At 40.3% G+C, this 14,136-nt stretch overlaps 1 pseudogene; it reads left to right on the top strand.

Moving 5' to 3' along the window:
• The first annotated feature begins 785 nt into the window (after positions 1-785).
• LOC147605477 (serine/threonine-protein kinase STY13 pseudogene) lies at positions 786-2,211 on the top strand (annotated as a pseudogene).
• The last annotated feature ends 11,925 nt before the right edge of the window (positions 2,212-14,136 follow it).

Raw genomic sequence — 14,136 nt, 5'->3', positions numbered from 1 at the left:
TCATATATTGTTGACTTGTGATAACTTCCCTTGATAGTTATATTATTGATAACTTTCCATGATAGTGGCACATGGAATTATCTTGACTTGGTATGGCTCCTACTCTCTACACAAGTGCTTCTATTCCACCTCCCCCACATGCCTCATGACTTTAGAACATCTTAATACATTGTTTGTTGATACATTTCTAGTTGTGTGTGAGAGCTACACCCTTCATATGTGTAACTTGTACTTGCAATTTTTTTAATATGAGAGATTATCTTCATTGGTTTCATTTGCAAATGATTGTAACATGCAATCTCTAGCTACGCACTCTATTAATTCATTTTAGGGTATGTGTGTCTGCATTGAGGAATGTATTGGTGTAGGTAAAAAGTCCTTAAGTGTAATTTTCACGGTTCAAAATCGAGAAAAATCGGTAGTGTACATTTTAGTTTAACGTGTACATTTTTCCAGTAAAAACTCGTAGAGCTTGAAGGTCATCCTTTTTTTAATTGGCTAGGAAAAAAGTTTATTTTTGATACTGGGTGTGTAGGCTTGCCATATATGAGGCGTGGGATTTTTGGGATTTCTATCCGGCCTCACATGGTGCTCTCGAGGTATGCTTGAACGCCCCGAATTCTTTGCATCTATATGGGAGTACTTTGAGGTGGAATAATGTGGCCTAGCCCGACCTCTCCTACCTTCGTTTAGATACAAGACAGCTTGTGATTTGCTTTCATTTGGTTTGTTTCTCAGTCTCATTTCCTTTGGTTTCATTTGGTTTGTTTCTCAGTCTCATTTCCTTTGGTTTCATTTGATCCATTGCTCACTTGTCGTCCCCCAGCCTGCGTTCTTCTTCTCCACAGTGCCCTCGGTCATGGAACTGCCGTCGTGAGCTCATCGCAACCCCCATCTATGCAGATGATCTCTTGCATACCCATTTCCGGCCTTGATTTCGCTCCTCCAACAGTAGGAAGAAGAGGTCGACATTAGGGTTTGCAGAGAGCTCCGTGAATAGAGAGTTTAGGGTTTTGATCAGAACCTTCAGCAGCACTATCCAAGCATTACAGGCCTTAATGAGCCTTCCCCCATGTTCATGGATAGCGACTACCGTCGCGTGGCCGATGGATCCACCATGGGCGATCCACCATGCCCATGGACATAGACCCGTCCCACTATGGCGGTTCTGTGTACAGCAGTGAGGGTTCCAACCATTTCACAGCTTCATCAATAGCCATGCTCATCCCTGACCGTCCCAAGGGTGCCTCCGGAGATCACAGCGGGATGCAGAACAAAAGTGCACCATCACCCACACATGCCCTCGGTGAGGATGCCCTTTCGATTGCCCTCATGGATGTCAGATACCCTACTGAGGGGCTCCAGGGCTATGATGAATGGACCATTGATCTGAGGCGGCTCAGCATGGGCCCAGCATTTGCTCAGGGTGCCTTTGGCCGGCTCTACAGGGGGACCTACAATGGTGAGGATATTGCAGTGAAGATCCTTGAAAGGCCTGAGAATAATCTGGAGAGAGCTCAGTTCCTGGAGAATCAGTTTTCCAAGGAGGTCTCCATGCTTGCAACGCTGCAACATGATAACGTGGTGCGCTTCATTGGTGCATGTAGAAAGCCTTTGGTGTGGTGCATTGCTACCGAGTATGCCAAAGGGGGTTCCCTGAGAATGTTTCTTGCCCGGAGGCGCATAATACCCTTGCGACTTGCCGTGAAATATGCTCTTGATGTCGCCCGAGGGATGGAATATCTGCACAGCTTCGGGGTCATCCATAGAGACTTGAAATCAGACAACCTGTTGATTGCTGACAAGTCAATAAAGATTGCGGATTTTGGAGTAGCAAGGATTGAGGTGCAGACTGAAGGCATGACTCCAGAAACAGGAACTTATCGTTGGATGGCACCGTAAGCACTCCTACTTCTCTTGCAACATGGTTGAAAGGGATAGAGTCTGCTTTAAAGAAATTTTGAAGTATTACTCACTTGTCATGTCTTGATCATGTCAAAACGTTTGTCTTTAATCAAATTTGATATCAAACATATGTCGCTAGTACTTACATGCCTCCACAATGACACATCCTTGCCCCCTCTTCTCCTTGCGATGATGTTATCTCAGCTCTTAAGGTTTTCTCTAGGCCAGTGAAAGGTTATTGGAAATGATTGGTCATACAATAGAGGAGGTGATGGGTGCAACATCGAGTTCCCTCCTCCAGATGAGGCTAGTATATACTTAAAATGAGGTTCCATTTGAGGTGTCTTATCGTTGAAAAGATGCAGGGGGGAGGAGAGCTTGAGCTCTTGCAAGCACTCACACACACTCACAAAACCCTAATAGAGAACACACAAGGTGAGAGGCTGAAAATCTTCTTCTTCTCTACTCTACACTCAACACACCATATACAAGAAATAAGAGTACACACAATATGAAAGGTACTCAACCAATACATACACGGGTTCTCTATAGTGTGAACCCGACTAAATGAGCTGGCGCTATAACTATGCCAGTCTCTAGAGTGGCTGTCACACAGCCTGTCATCCCACTGGCCGCATATCACCCAAGATCTCACCAACCATGCCAGTGGTGTAAGTGCGGGGCCTATCCCCCAGGCGGGTCATCAGTGTCCACCGCCTCACTAGAGCTCGATATCTCAACACTCCCCCTCGAGCTCAACTCCATCTCATGTACACCAAGTGAAGCCCTGAATCTGCGGAGCTTCTCTGTACCCAATGCTTTGGTGAAGATGTCAGCTACCTGATCCTATGTGCTGACATAAACAAGGTCAAGGTCTCCTGCCAAGACCTTCTCTCTGACGAAGTGGTAGTGGACCTCTATGTGCTTCGTACGAGCATGAAAGACTGGGTTTCTGGCCAACTGTATACTACTAATGTTGTCACAGAAAATGACAACTTGTCTATCCACTGATAGACCCACATCTGCAAGTAGCTTTCTCAACCAAGCTACCTCACATGCTGCCATAGCAGCTCCTCTGTACTCGGCCTCCGTACTCGATAGAGCAACCGTAGGCTGCTTCTTGCTGCTCCAAGTCACAGCAGCACTCCCCAAAGAAAACATGAATCCACTGGTAGATCTTCTGTCTGAGATACTACCAGCCCAATCAGCATCTGTGTACCCATGTACACATATCTCTGTCCCAGTCTCATAGAATAGTCCACAATGCAAAGTAGACCTCACATACCTCAGTATGCGTCTCACTGCATCCAAATGCGGTTTCCGTGGAACCTGCATAAACTGACTCACCAACCCAACAGCATAGCTCAAATCTGGTCTGGTGATCGTCATGTAGATCAAACTTCCTACTATGCTCCTGTACATAGTAGGATCCTCCAAGATCTCTCCTGAATCTGCACTCAACTTGCCATTCTGATCCAATGGCACAGAAATAGGCTTACAGCCTGTCATACCATACTTGGACAACATGTCCAAGCCATACTGTCTCTGCAGTAATCCAATACAATGTGGTGACCTAATCACCTCAATGCCCAAGAAATATCTGAGCTCCCCCAGATCCTTCATCTCAAACTTCTGTCTAAGCAAGATCTTTACATCAAAGATCTCTGCATCATGGTCCCCCGTAATGATCAAGTCATCTACATAGATGACAACAAGCACAACTCCTCTATCACCATGTCTCACATACAATGAGAAATCTGCATTGGCTACATGAAAGCCAATAGTGACAAGATACTCAGAAATCTTGTCAGACCATGCTCTTGGTGCTTGCTTTAAGCCATACAAGGCTTTCTTCAACCTGCAAACATGCTCGGGGTGACCCACATCCTCATAACCAGGTGGCTGCAACATATACACCTCTTCTTGCAAATCCCCATGCAAGAATGCATTCTTTACATCCATCTGATGTAAAGATCATTGCTTTGACGCAGCCACTGCTATCACAACTCTCACCGTTGCCATCTTGGCAACTGGGCTGAAAGTTTCCTCATAATCAATCCCATATGTCTGCGCATATCCTTTGGCTACCAATCTAGCCTTGTACCTGTTTATGCTTCCATCACTGTTATGTTTAACTTTGTACACCCACTTGCATCCAATGGCTTTCTTGCCTTCAGGCAATTGCACTAAATCCCAAGTTTCATTTCCATATAGTGCATCCATCTCCTCATCCATAGCTTTCTCCCAACACACATTTCCAACAGCCTCATCAATGCATGTGGGCTCTACAACCTGCACAACTTTTGCCATATATGCATAGTGATGTGCCACATAACCATCATATGTAAATCTCTGCACAGGGTTCTTCACTCTCCCTGATCTTCGCAGCTTTTCATTCATGGCCTCCATAGCCTTCTTTACACCAGGTGTTCTCATAGCTGGGATCCCAAGCTCCTCATCAAGACTCATATCTGAGCCACTAGACTCTCCATCAACATGAGAATGCCCTGCAGAAATGTCAGGCATACCAAGGGGCTCAACCACTTTCTCTTTTCCTTTACGTGATGTAGTAATCACATTTGCAGGGCTGGTATTATGACGCAGCCTGCCACTCCATGGTCTATCAACAGACCCACTAGATGAGGACTCTCCTGGTCCACTCAAAGACTGTGATTGCTGACCTGCATTCTGTGCAACCACACTTCCACTCAAATCAGTCCCAACAGCTTCTTTTTCAGCAGCATACCAGCTACTCATCTCATCAAAGACAACATCCCTGCTTACCCTCAACTCACGTGTAGCAGGGTTATAACACCTGTATCCCTTTTGCTCAAGGGAATATCCAATAAACACACATTTTTCAGCTTTCAGATCCAGCTTAGTTCTCAGCTCATCTGGCACATGCACATATGCAATGCATCCAAAGACTTTCAGATGAGACAAATCTGGTTTTCTGCCAGTAAACCAGATTTGTATACTGCTGCAGTTGGAGTCCTGTTCATGATGTATACTGCTGTAGAAACAGCCTCAGCCCAATAGCAATGCGGTATATTCTTCTCTTCCATCAATGCTCGCGCAATCTCAGCAATGTGCCTGTTTTTCCGCTCAGCAACTCCATTTCCAAAACCCTTTTTTCATAATTCCTAGTTTCATAATGAGAATCCTTGATCTCTCATCAGGGTAATCTACCCATCATTCAGTCTCATTGTCCAACTAGATTCTTGGTGAGTTCGATCAGGAAAAACTAGTTTAGTTTCGGTAGTCTATTCTTTGTGGATTAGAAACTGGAATTGGTCATGAAGTTTTTACTTGATTCAGATCCCCAAACATGGACAAGTAGGTTTATTGTCCATCCCTCTCGTAGTCTAACCAAATTCATTCGGTTTAGTTCTACAAGGATTCCCTTCAAATAAACATCTAGTTTTGGGTAAATATCCATTTAGTGATTTTACCAATTAAAATATCAAAAGATATTCCTTCTATCACATAATTTCTCAACCTTAATTCATTAGGTAGAATTATGGTGGAAATTCATCTTTTGACACTAAAATTTAATTCAAATCCATCTTTTCTTAATTATCATAAAAATTCTTCTTTTTGACTAAATATCATACCTTTTTTTTTTCTTTGAATAAACTTGAAATCCCTCTTTTTCTCATTTTAATGAGTGCAATCCGATTATCATAGGAATTTCTCTTTTACCATAATTTAAATCTATCTAAAATTATTTTTAAAAATTACATAAAAATATCCATTAATTTCATTAAGCTAAAAATTCCACTTTTCTCATTTAAACATTTGAATTCCAATATGGTGGGAATTCCTCTTTCATCATTTTAACTTATCTATGCAAAAAGATAAATTTAACTAAAATCTTTCTTTAATTTTTAAATAAAATATACATTATTTTAGTATCATAATTTATACATGGATTTCCATTGTCATGGGGATTACTCTTTTAACATAAAAATGGATTACTAGAAATTCCTCTTTTTCCTAATTTAACTATTTATGCATAAACATAAAAATTAATTTTTCATGATTATAATGAGAATCATTCAATTAATCTAGGATAATTAATCCTAGATTAATCATTCAGTTAATCTAGGATGATTAATCCTAGAATATGGTAGGAAGTCCTCTTTTCATATTATGAATGAAAATGATTTGTGTTAATTTTTCAAAAATTTTACCATAGCTCCACTACTATTACTAATAATTCTCAATTAATTTGAAAGCATAAAGTTTAGTAATATCCCTATGATTAGAATAACCATTAATTGGATCAATATCTAATTATGAGCTTGATTCTTAAATTCTCCATAAATTAAATAGCATAAAAGTATTAAAAAGCCACTTAATTGGCCTCAATTTGACAAGCATAGAAATTACTTTTAGATTAGAGAATTGCTTCATGAAGCTTCATTTGAATATAGAATAGATCATAGGAATGACCATTCTTTGGGGGGGGAGAGACATGCTTTTAAAAAAACATTATAATTTAAGCATAAATGAAAATTTATGTGTTTTATCGTTACCATTCATTAAACTTCAGTTGTATTCAAAAGCCATCCAATTAAATGCTTCTCAAGCTTGAGAGGGGTTGAGAAGAGAGAAACGTTTGGAGATTAAAGAAAAAGACCATAAACCACATTTTTCTTTCTAGATTGCTTGATTCTTTGATCAACGTAGAGGCCCCTAACCAATCAATTGGTTTGGTATGTTGATGAAGTCTCCAAGGAAGATTGAAGAGAGAGAGAAGCTCCAATGTCTTCAATTTGTAGAGGGTTTTTAGAGGATAATAGAAAATAAGCTTATCTTAGAGTAATACCAGCATAGTTTAGTTCACAGATGAGAATACAAAAGAATGATGATCTATTTATAGGTGAGGGAGGCCACTAGCTAAGTCCAACTGAGTTCTAGAATTTTCTAGCTTCAGTTTGGCTGAATTTGGACAAGTTTTGGACCAGTTTGGCTCCCTTTTTTATTTGGTTTGATCTAGGAGAGAGGAGAGATAAAAATATCCTATTACTTTTTAGTTTAAAACTCATTCACACATGTGAAATAGGTGCCTCCTTGAAGGGCCCCCTTCTCCTTACCAATGTGTCAAAAATGAATGATTACTCTAAAATATCTCTTTTTTTTATTAATACTTCATAATTTTTAACTAATAAATCTAGTACTTAGTCAACTCTTCATCTTATATGGGCATTTACTCATTTTTGGGTATTTTCTTTTATTTTTTGGGTTTATCTTATCCCAACACTTGGATTAATCTTATTGGTCCATAGGAATCTTAATCCAAAATTTTTAGAAAATCTTGACCCTTAGGCTAAGGTCTTCTAAATCATTTTTAATGAATTCCAATTGCACCTTGGAAAATCTATTTTGATTTTTTGTTTTAGGAAAATATTTTTTTGATATTTGTAGAATTTATTTATCCAAAAATATCCCAATATTGATTTACCACTCTCTAGAAATTTTTATCTCACTAGGCCAAACAAGGAAAAATAATTTTTTCTTGCATTCAGAAACATAGAATGATTACAAGGGATTGAAGTAGAGGCTTATTTGTTATTCAGGCTGAGGAGGAATCTTACAGCCATGGGTGGTAATAGCTAAGGCCCTCATAGAGGAGGTCGCACACTTGTGCATGGTAATGCTAGGATTGATGGTACATGGTGGGATGTAGTGTGAATGGTTCCCAACAAGTTTGAGTGGTGGCTTCACCTCTTCATTCTCATTTGATGATCTCATGGAAGGAGGTGTTGGCACACACTAAATGGAAGCCTTCAATTAGCGGGGCTGCAGTTGAATTCTATGGTGGCAGGTGAGGTGTTAGCTACTTCATGACTTTGGAGTGGCCTGACAAATTTGTTGAGTGGCCAAAATTTAATAGAATGGCTTGATTGGGACTAGTGAGAATCATGGATGCTTTGTTACCACATAAAGGCCACTTATTGTCTTTTTGGAAAATATGTCAATTTTTTAAGGTTCCACGTGGATATGTACAGTTATGGGAGCAAATGAGTCGAAATGCAAGCAAGAGTGGGCTATGGTGGATCAAATGCAAAGATCAACATGATTAGAAGGTGATTAGAAGATGATTAAGAAAAGATTAGTGCACAATTAATCTAATAGCTTAATGTGGGCATGGATACTCAAAAACTAGCAATTTCTCACTAAGCCAATGCCTCAATTTATAGGTTTTATATCCACAAGATGCCAAGCATCTAATCCCACTAATTGATCCTTGATTTGTGTCACCTCCCCTACATTGGGGATACCTTTTCCTAGAATCTTTCCACACCCCTATATTCACTCACGCTATCCTTGATTCTCTCATCAGTAGATTCTTCTCACCTTTTCACTACTACCCACTTGATTACAAACTCCTTTTTACAGTCTCTTGCTAACGGCTTGTTCCTGCACACACCCATTCACTTGCATATTTCAACACCTCCCCTCAAGTGAATAACTCTAGCATACCTGGACCCTATACCAAGTTTCCCTCTTACTTGGTAGCCTGCGAGACCAGTGCCTCAAGTCCCTAACTCATAGTCCTTGACACTCTCCTCTATGTGTCCAAGTCTACTACACAAGTGCCTGTGACCTTGACTAAAGTGCTCACTGGCAAGTTACATTGGGTTGGGGGGTTTCTCTCTCTTTCTCTCTCAGAAAAGATGTCCTTACTCCTTTTCCTTAGGAGTCTCCATGAAGTTTGCCGATGTCGATCCTTCTTCATTTGGTTTGTTGTAGCAGTCTCTAGCCATGTGTACTGGCTTCCCACAGTTGTGGCAAGTGAAGGTCCTTCCTCGTCCCCTCCCTCTTCCTTGTTCTCGTCCTCGTCCTCCTCCCCTCCCTCCCTCGTCCTCGTCCTCGTCCTCGTGCGAGGCCTCCTCGGGGTGTAGAATGCTTTCTCATTTCTATTCTTCCACTCATTCTCCCCAATCTCCTTTGGACATTCATCTCTTCCCTCGCCTAGCCCCCATAGATTCTTTCTCATGAGCAAATACATGGTCTTTGTTTGCCATGTATGGAACTTCTCCCTGTTAAATTTAGCTATTTCTTGTGCAGTGCTCATGATGATGTGAAGGGGGTCTTACCTCTCGATCCAATTCAAGATTCAAGAGCAATGTCTACCCTTTTACAACTCAAATCTGGTGTTTAAATGATGATTACACAACAGATTTACAAGCATGAATACACCAAAAATTGCATAAAGCCAAGGATAAATGATTTTGTACTGAATGGTTGGGATATCAAACCATCTCTGAAATGCAATCTAAAGTGATAGAGATCTGTATTAGATATCCAATGGTAAATTTGAGCCATCAATCATATCAAAATATAGTGATTAGTGCTAATTAATCATGGATTAGTGAAATAAATCCTTGTTTTGTGTGCAGAAAATAAAGTGTATAGGGAGGCCAGATTTGGTGCCTTAGAGTTCAAATGAGCTTAGATCCTTTCAAGGGCATCAATAGCTGCTAGTCTAGTAGAGGATCAAGCCAAGAAACAAAAGATTTAACCAAACATTAAATGCTTAATCTCTGTTTCACCAAAGTCATTTGTAGACTTGATGATGCAGAGCTTGATGCCACTTCCCCTTGAAGAATTTCTCAAATATGAGATCACCAGCACGTTCAACACACCCAAAAACCCTTCAGGCTACCTCCAATAGCTCCAATTCCAAGTAGTGAACATGAATTTGAAGTTTTTCTCAGAAAGATAGGCGCTCGCAAAATCGTAATTTTCGGTTGCTCCTCTCTACAATTTGACGATCTGAAGCAATAGGCTGATGCGTGGGCAAGGTAGCTATGTGTGCCTAAGAGCTTGTTGCCTAATGTTAAGGCTAGAGGGAGATCAAGCCCCTCTACCAGTTGGGGGTGTAGAGAGTTTGTTGAAAAAGACTAAAAAATATGATTAACTCCCAATCATGATTAGCAAGGTAATTTATTGCTTAAAAACTAGATGAGTCCTAAGCTATGGCTCTAATACCAAGTTGAAATGCAAGAAAGAGTGGGCTATGGTGCATCAAATGCAAATATCAACATGATTAGAAGGTGATTATAGAAGATGATTAAGATGATATTAGTGCACAATTAATCTAACAACTTAATGTAGGCACGGATACTCAAAAACCAGCAATTTCTCATTAGGCCAATGCCTCAATTTATAGGTTTTACATCCACAAGATGCCAAGCATTTAATCCCACTAATTTCTCCTCTTGATTTGTGCCACCTTCTAGGGAAACTTTTCCTAGAATCTTTCCTAGCATTTAATCCCACTAATTTCTCCTCTTGATTTGTGCCACCTTCCCTACATCTGGGGAAACTTTTCCTAGAATCTTTCCACACCCTATATTCACTCATGCTACCCTTGATTCTCTCATTAGTAGATTCTTCTCACATTTTCACTACTGCCCACTTGATTACAGACTCCCTTTTATAGTCTCCTGCTATCTAGGGCTTGTTCCTGTACACACCCATTCACTTGCATATTTCAACAAGGTGAGGGCAGGACTTACACCGTTTGGTGATATTCCTCTTGCTAGGGCTTGTTCCTGTACACACCCATTCACTTGCATATTTCAACAAGGTGAGGGCAGGACTTACACCGTTTGGTGATATTCCTCAGTTGGAGGATTAGCAACCTTGGTTAGATTGGGCATTTCAAAAGAGTACAACAAATCAAGTACCATATGATGGTGGAAGAAAAGCACTAGATCACTAAGAAGGTTAATAGGGTATGGAACATCAGGAAAAGTAGGGCCTGGTGGAAGGAAGTAATCTTACAGGGATTGGGGTCTAAGATTCCATATCAAGGGAAGGTGTTCCTATGGCGCATGCTAGTTAGAGGCCTGCCCCATTGGGGGACCAGTTTGTGAAAGCAACGGATTACTTCTGGTAATTGTGTGTTTTGTACTACATGCTTGGAAACATACCCGCATCTTTTCATCTCATGTCTGGTGTGGCAAAGAAGGTGTGGGATTTCCTTTCTCACATATGGATTCCGTTGACAGATAGTCCTATAAAGGTTAAAGATTGGATTTTTGGCAAGATTTCGAATGGGCTGGATAACCCAAAACATTCAATTTTCTTTCATTTTTTTGGGTGGACAGGTTTGTGGCATATCTGGTTAACTAGGAATGCCTTCATATTTGATGCAAAAGTTGGTATTACAACTCACATAGGTCGTATGAAAGGGATACTATTGTGGCAAGTCTCTTCCTTATGATCAGCTCATTTGGTGGAGAATGACATGACTATATAGTGAATGAGGGTATTCCGAACTACACCTGTGGTTCGGAGTATTTAGTGAGGGAAAGCTAGTACATCATATGGCAATAGCCATGTGGCCATTTGTAAAGTAATTTTTGGTAATATATCTTCTATTACAAAAAAAAGAGAGATGGCACAACACACAAGAGAGAAAGATTACACAACATAATGTTGAATGACTTATGAGCATATGACTTCCACCATGTACAATGCTTTCATAGACACCAAGGCCTTATGTTTTGACCCTAAATAAGAGGGTGTTCACATCACTAAGGGCACTTGACTAGACTCTAGAATAACTTTGAAATACCCAACAATGTTAAATCCCCCACCCAATGGCCTTAATCAAACTTCCCTACCCAATTTCTTCAATTTGGATTCCTATGTTGTAGAGGCTAAATCTTGTGCAAGTTTGCCAACTCAGCAACTTGCACATTTCTCTGCCACATCATCCTATCTCTCTTGTTTCCCATGTACCATAAGAAACTACTCTTAAGACATTAAGGTTTTAACCCTCAATTCAATTAAATCCTTTATTTATACCAATAATTTGCAGCATGACTCAACCTCCCAACTCAACGTTGCCTACCTCATGCGTGAACACTAACATGGAAATTCAAGTCCTTAATTGACTCTCTCCTTGTCAACTTGTCGATCTCAGCAGTATCACTCTATTGGCCCACTTTAGCTGGGTGGTTCTCATCTTTGCTACATACCATGCTTGAACTATGTGTTATACAACCTACAACCTAGTCCTAAGAAGAAATCTCACACACACATCTACATAGAGTTCTTGGACATGCTCATTGCATAATTAAAGTAACACACCCACAGATTTTCAAGGTGGTATTCACATAATTATCAAGCTCCTTAAGCTAGCTTTGTTATCAAGATGATTTACAATAAAGCAGCATGCAACTCTATTTTCTCTTTTTCTAAGACCTCTATCTCCCTGTTGGTGGATGGTAGTCGAGTCAACAAGGAAGTAGTTTGCGCTCTAGTGCCTTTCTTGAGATTTGGATAGGCGGTCTGCTATACTGGCTTGTTCCTAGTAGCAAGCTAGTAGCACTAGTATTTCCTACCTTTTTTCCAAGTGACTGGGTTCTACTTCCTATGGAACTTTGACTTACCACCTTCCTATTAAGTAAGACTCAATGAAAAGAGTAAAGTTGGTGGGTCCAGGATTCCCAGTTAGTAGTACACTTAGGAAGTGACTACTGACAATGAGGTTGATTTTGGTTGCTTTCACCTCTTCTATGTCTTCTACTCTTCTTAGTGGTGCTTTCCATTTCTTCACCTCCATACTTATGCCACTAGCATGGTTGGTGAGATTATGGTTGATATGTTGCTAGTAGTTCATAAACTATATGTGGTATCCACTTTGGTTTCTTAGAGTTATGTTGGAAAAGCATTTGCTCAATGCTCCACCCTTATCTTATTTCTAGGGGTGACGGATGTGATCTATTATGTAAGGATCTTATTAGAAGTAGACATTGTGGTGAGCACCTGGACACCCGACTCTGGATGGTGGGCCAAGTGTGGCCAAATGGTTAGGAGACAACTTATGTAGACTCGGCACTCTACCATGTAGGATGCATGCTTGTGTGGGCTGAGTGACTGCATTAGTGAGTGTTGGACAACAAACTGAGGGCATATTGTTCTCAAGTTATTGGGCTCATTTGAGGATCTAGACCATCTTGATGTCCATGGGAGCTATGAAAAGTTCCTAGGGGATTATGTTGTAGTCTAATATGGTCTCAATTGGTGGATGATATGGCCAGTTGGTTATTTTGGACCAAGTCGGCTCGATGTGGTTGACTCACGTCCATGTCAACCCTGGGTACTATATATAGACTAGTTTGGCAATCTTAAATCATCATCATATACATTTTGTTCAAGCACTCTTGTCAGTAAAACATGCTCCCGTCTACATCGCCATTAAATATAGGCTTATTTGGAGGACAAGGGTGGGCAGAGACACCACCAGTTTTTGCAAGCAGTTATATTTTTTACTCTCTATTTGTTTTTGCAATTTAATCATTTATATTGTGTTAATCCTGCTTATGTTATTGTGTATACTTACATGGGATTAGAACATAGGCTCTAGGCAAATCTTGTTTTGGCACTTTGCTAGTTAAAGGCAAATTAGAAGAGATGACCCAACCTATAAATAATGTAGCTGCTTGTGCCCACCCTCTAGCTTTTGGTGATGGGATTTCGAAGCTAAAAGGGACAAATTACACTCTTTGGAAGTTCAAGATTAGGTCTATTCTTGATTAGTTGTGGAAAACCACAATAGAGGCTAATGGAAACCCAAGTCCAACAGACCATACTGCTAGATTCTGCTCTTGTCTTAGAGTGAAGGCAAAGGAATGAATTTAATCTATGTGTCATCATCACTAATGTTCTATCATAGCTTTTGAAGCATGGAAAGTTATAAAGGGAAAGTATGAGATGAGGAATCGAACAAGGATTTGAAACCTTGAGAATTAGCATGGCAAGTTATAAAGGGCCAGTTTGAGACAAGGAATCAGACAAGGATTTAAAACCTTGAAAATCAGCTCAGCAAAAAGGCATTATGATGGAGAAGTAACAAAGAAATTCATATCATGGATAGAGAACCTGTAAGATCTAATGGTAGAGCCGCAGTGGGATCACTAAGACCAATGAGGAACTGACTCATAGATGCATCAAAGTGTTTCCCCCAGTAGCTACTATGAGCTCATTGAACATGTAGGTGTGTAACTTGCCTTTTACTTTTGAGGAGTTAGACACAATTTTGGTGGAGGAGGAGATGTGATTCAAAGCTAGAGATGGTCATGATGGTGTATTCTCCCCAAATGCAAAGAAAGTTAGGGATCCGATAACCCCAATTCTTCTGAGAAGAAGAAAAAATCAAAGGCAAAGTGTTTCTACTACGACAAGCCTAATCATATGGTCAAATCA

The sequence above is a fragment of the Cibotium barometz genome, chromosome 59 (genome assembly GCF_041138505.1).
Source record: "Cibotium barometz isolate CiBa-2024 chromosome 59, ASM4113850v1, whole genome shotgun sequence".
NCBI lineage: Eukaryota > Viridiplantae > Streptophyta > Polypodiopsida > Cyatheales > Cibotiaceae > Cibotium > Cibotium barometz.
The sequence above is the reverse complement of the archived record's forward strand: the minus strand, read 5'-3'. Positions and strand labels throughout refer to the sequence as shown.